At 39.2% G+C, this 5726-nt stretch overlaps 1 pseudogene across 1 annotated transcript; it reads left to right on the forward strand.

Moving 5' to 3' along the window:
- The first annotated feature begins 1025 nt into the window (after nt 1-1025).
- On the forward strand, nt 1026-2473 carry LOC149834878 (D-3-phosphoglycerate dehydrogenase 3, chloroplastic pseudogene; annotated as a pseudogene). Its single transcript, XR_016432438.1, has 2 exons — nt 1026-1154; nt 1812-2473. The product of XR_016432438.1 is annotated as a D-3-phosphoglycerate dehydrogenase 3, chloroplastic pseudogene (transcript).
- Nucleotides 2474-5726: the final 3253 nt, after the last annotated feature.

Consider the following 5726-nt stretch of genomic DNA (forward strand, 5'->3'; position numbering starts at 1 on the left):
ATTTCGTCCTCTAGTGTAGTTAGTCTGTTCAGTTTAGTTCAATTCTTTTTGCTGATTTTTATTCCATTAACCTTAGATTTGTCTAGTTTTGTTCATTTTTGCTGTGTTTTGTGTTTGTGTTTTTGCAGGAAAGCGATCGGGCATGCGGTGAGCCCCATTTCAAGCCCTCGAACTACCCTCTGAGGTCCTGAAAAGGCCCTTCAAGCCCCTCAGAGAGCCCTCAGGAATACAAAACATTTAAATAAGAATAAAATACTAGTAGGTTGGATTCATAGGGAAGCTATACATTGAAGGAAGGGACTAGAAACTCAGAGTACTGAAGACCTTTTCTTTTTAGCTTAGGCTTTTATTTTATTCAATTCAATTTGGGTTTGTAATAAGACACTATTATTTTATTTGTTTCAGCCCTCCGCAGAGGGCCGCACTCTCTTATTTATTTATTTAATTAATTCTTTTATTTTTGGCAATAAAGTGTAGTTTAGTTGTGTGCTTGAATACAAAGTATTTTTTGTTCCCTGAGATCGACTCGCACTCCACCACTCGTGTGAGCCGATTTTTATTATTTGGTGTCTGGCTTTCACATCATTTTTACTTAAAACATCTTTTTAAAAATCGATTTTCCAAAATTCATACCACAAGCTAAGGAAGGATAATGAAAAACCGATGGCGGATGTTGGCAAGTTTTAAAAGCTTGTTGGTCGACTTATTTACCTCACAGTTACTCCGACGAATATAACATTTGTTGTTAACTTGATAAGTCAGTTCATGCATGAACCCAAAGAACCACATCTTGAGGCAACTTACAAAATCCTCATATACCAAAAAGGGTCGTCAGAAAAGGGAATCTTGATGAAAAGAAATAGTAATTTAAATATCATTGGGTATACTGATGTTGATTGGGCTAAGGACCCAAATGATAGAAGATCCACATCTAGATGTGTGTTCGTTGAGGGCAATTTGGTAACTTGGTGAAGTAAAAATAAAATATTGTTGCTCGATCGAGTGCTGAAGCCGAATATCGCTCTATGGCTCTTGAAGCCTGCAAACTAATAATATGGATCATGTCTCTGTTGTCAGATATGGGAATTAAAGTTGATGAACACATGAATCAGAGGTGCGATAATCAAGCCGCCATTTATATTAGAGCTAATCCAGTATTTCATGAACAAACAAAACATATTGAGCTCGATTGTCACTTTGTTCGTGAAAAAATTCAGTCTCAAGTCATTAAGACTCCTCATGTCAAAAGTTAAGATCAACTTGCTGACATATTTACTAAAGCTTTGGAAAAAGAAAAACATGTTGATCTTGTAAGCAAGTTGGGGTAGATTGATATCTGCCTACCAACTTGAGGGGGAGATTGTTAGCGAGTTTGGATAAGAATACACGTCCCTTAAGTTTAGGAGTTTGTTTTTGTATTCTCATCCTTGTTACTTACCAAATGTTATTTTTGGTAAGTTCTTTTTACCAGATTTGTTGCTATCTTGGAAGATCGAGAAAGCAATATTTATTTTTGGTGATTGTAACTAGAATGAAACCGAATATGAGGAATGAGGAATATCAAATCTTTTCCTCCGTGGATGTAGGCAAATGCCGAACCACGTAATCTCTTGTTCCTTCTCATTGCTGTGTGTGTTATCCTGTGATCTCCCCATCGTTTCTCAACATTGACGATCTATTATTTGTTCTAGTATTCCCTGTTCATTCTGAGATTTCATGGAACTTCTCTCTTCAGATTAAGCATTGTTCAGCAAATACTGATTGAATCGGTTGGCTGACAGTGAATTTCTGATAATTCACGTCCATTTCAGGTTCTATCAGAGCTTTCTCCATTTGTGGTGCTAGCAGAGAAGCTGGGAAGATTAGCTGTACAGTTGATGGGTGGAGGAAGTGGCGTAAACTCTGTGAAGGTAACCTACGCTTCTGCAAGGTCCCCTGATGATCTTGACACATGGCTGCTCCGTGCAATGGTCATAAAGGGGCTGATTGAGCCCGTATCCAGCATGTCTGTGAACCTGGTAAATGCAGATTTCACAGCCAAACAGAGAGGCCTTCGTATAGTCGAGGAACACATAATGCTGGAGGGCTCACCTGAGAACCCTCTGGAGTTCATTCAAGTGCAGATTGCAAATATGGAGTCAAGGTTTGCTAGTGCCATATCTGATACTGGGGAGATAGGAGTTGAAGTCTGTGTGAAGTATGGGAGCCCTCATCTGACAAGGTTGGGAGCATTTAGTGTGAATGTGAGCTTGGAAGGGAGCCTAATCCTTTGCAGGCAGGTGGATCAACCAGGCAGGTAGGGAGCATCTTGGGAGATAACAATGTAAATGTAAACTTCATGACCGTGGGGAGAATTGCACCAGGCAAGCAAGCTGTGATGGCCATTGGTGTAGACGAGGAACCTAACAAGGAAACACTAAAGAAGATTGGAGAAATTACAGCCATCGAGGAGTTTGTTTTCCTTAAGTTGTAGCCTCTCTTTGGCTTCCAATTTCATGCTCAAATTTGAAGAGACTGTACCTTTAGAGGCAGTGTTTTTGTATTGTGACATTGAGGTTAGATGTCTCTACTGAGAGGTCTACTTATAAATAAACATGACCCACGATTTTTTTAATGATCTTTTGGCATATCTTTTTATATTTGTGTTCTGCATTGCATGATGCTGAACAAATCCACAGACGAACGTTAGGAGTACCATTCTATCTTGTCCACGAGGGTTCTGCCTAGGGCCGCTGTGGTTTGTCACCTGACATGAAACCATCACAGTTCGAAACTCACTGGAGGTGTCTCTTGCCACAATTTTGTAACTGGGTGTACCTGACCTCAAGAGTTTTACCAACGGGAGACCTGCCAATGTATAGTCGGTGATGGGGGCTTTTCCCTTAGCTTAAAAAACATAGAAAATCACTGTTTCCTATCAAGGTTGGTCCACTTACCATCCTCGAACACAAAATGGTTGAAACATCTTGAACTCTAATAGTCAAGATTGACGCATAATGTCTTATGATGAATACAAAACTCAGAGAGACTCACTGAATTCGTTGACCCAAAATCTCAAGTCCTTGATCAATAGGGAACACACCCAGACCCGGCTTTTTTGTGTCAGGGAACACACCCAGACCCGGCTTTTTTGTGTCAAAGAAATACACTTAAAATATTTGAACTTGTGACGTCCTGTCAACTTGGTAAAATTTATTAGTCACTCGAGATAAGCGGAGCCCTCGTAGGTTGGTTGTTGGTTAGTCACCAAAAACTTCACTAGCAAAAAAAAAATGGAAGGATACTTGTACTCCCCGATTGTTGGTTGTCACTTTTCATATTCTTTCCAAATCTTGTGATTTTATGGGGTTTTAGCAAAAATTCGATGGCTCGACACCAATCTTCCTATCACAACTATCCACATGTACATGTGGACTAAAAGCGGCCAACCGGCCGATTCCCACTCACCCATCAGCTAGTGATGAGATAGGGTTTGAAGGGGCATCGCTTGCAGTGTAGCCCGTGTTAGCCCGTCATCCTCTCATAAGAGTAAAAAAGAGAATGGCTCATGCTCAAGCATCTCAACCCATCTGCCTTCTTCTTCAACGTGAGAGACGATCAACACACTCTCTCTCACACTCGAAAATTACAGATGGGAACTCTTCCTACGCCAGGCCTTCCGGCGCTCTACTCAACCTTTCATCCCGAAAAGTCTCGGGAATCGCCTCTACATTTGCTAGGGGCTCCCCACTTCGTAAAAATTCGCGTACCCAGTTGTCCCTCCTTCCTGTTTCTGATATAATTTCCTTTCTTTTGTCATGGTTGTGTTTTCATTAGACAATGGGATGAGAAAAGAACATTCCCCGAGTAAACTTAAATATGAAATATTCATTTCAAAGAAGTTGACCCAACTGGGTGATCATTTTATCTTATAGTTGTAATATAAACTGTTGGTTCTTCGTGATGATCGGTTGCCCCTATTTTGGAGATTTTCTAGAAACCTGCATCAAGGATAATAATCTTTGTTTTTTTTGGTACTGAAAGGATAAGCCGTTTTCATTGTGATGTTGTATCATGGTTGCTCATTTTTATATTTGCATTTGATCATATCCTTTTTTTTGAAGAGTAATTTGATGATATAACCTGCTTCTGAATTCTAATAATCCACTCCCCACCTGAAAAAAAATTTGTATTTGTATATTAGCTAGCTCATCAAGTATATGGAGCTAATTAGAACTCCATTTCTTTGTGAAAAAATATTGTGCTAATTAGAAAAGTTGCTGCTTCATGCATCAGTCTGGAGAACTTATCTGCAAAGAAGCACAAACAAAAGTTATTCAGTTTCTATTAGATGCGAGCAGAATACAAAGGAAGGCAACAACTTAGACATATGGTTGGGGCGTCTAGCAATGGTGGGATTTGCAGCAGCTCTTTCAGTTGAAGTGGTTACAGGGAAGGGACTCTTGGAGGTATGTTTTTTGTGTCCTCAAGCTCTAACAAGATGATCCTTTCCTTTTCTTTCCTTTATGGATAATTGATACCTTGTCAGATATGCTCAAATTTCTGGATGTGTGGCCTGCATTTGACACGCACGCATAATTAAAAAAAAAAACCTTTTGCAACATAATTGGCATGGTTTGTAATATTACTTTTCTTATGCTGCGGCACTGGTGGATTGACAAATAATATATTTAACCACATTACGTATTCAGCAAAAACATCTTCATATGAAAAATCAGAACTTCCACAAGGTCTGGTGAAAGGGGCTACCACTCACCGCATACAAAAAACTTAAAGTCAACCACCTGTACCCATAGTGAAGAATCTCTTTGTTTGGATAGCTCTTTCTAGGTAAAACCTTGGGAAAAATTGGAAAAAGAAGAGCATTGTGAAAAAAAACTAAATTATCTATGTTTCTTAGTCTCATGAAAATATCATTCCAAAGGTTGCTGAAAATCCCTTATCACTCTAATGACATCACTAAAGTGGATTTATCATGACTTTTGAGAGAAGGTGGCATTACATCTAATTTAGTTAATGGTTATCCCAAAAATTCTGTTATTCTAACTCAACTTTAATTAATGATGTTGACAGAGTTGATTTAATCATCATTCTAGGGTGGACTAAGGAAATGGATACTTGCTCGAAGAACCACCCTAGGACAAATGGATGCCTTCTAGCTGCTATATCCGCAAACAATTTTTTTGTCCTGCAAAAGCATAGATGGATGCCTCCTACCTGCTGTGTCATATATATTTTATTTAGACCTGCAAAAACGCGGTGGTTATGACCAATTAATAACATGACAGCTAAATGCAAATGTCGTTATGCACCACAGATATGGATTCATACATTACAGCATGCTTGCTTGAGAAACCATCAGAAGACAAATGGATATTGAGTAGATATTAGTCCATATAACTTTTACTTAATCCTGCAAAACATGCATGTGTTGTAGCCAATTAATAATATTGCAGCTCACATCCACCCGGGTCGCTTGAGTGGCAGCGCGCATAGGGAGAAGGTGTTGACCCCTTCATCTCAGGTTCAACTCCCACTTGGTGTTCAAGTACCTTTAACTGGTGTGATCCATAAGGGCTTGTGTAACATCCTGATCTGGGACCTCGGAAGTCCGAGTTCGGTCGGTATTACTTTCCAAAGAAAAAGCATACAGAGTTCATAAAAAGAAAACATGGCTAATTTTTTTTTTCCAATAACTTATTTTCTTTCACAATCTTCATCATTCA

The sequence above is a fragment of the Nuphar pumila genome, chromosome 6 (genome assembly GCF_984573655.1).
Source record: "Nuphar pumila chromosome 6, dmNupPumi1.hap1.1, whole genome shotgun sequence".
Lineage (NCBI taxonomy): Eukaryota > Viridiplantae > Streptophyta > Magnoliopsida > Nymphaeales > Nymphaeaceae > Nuphar > Nuphar pumila.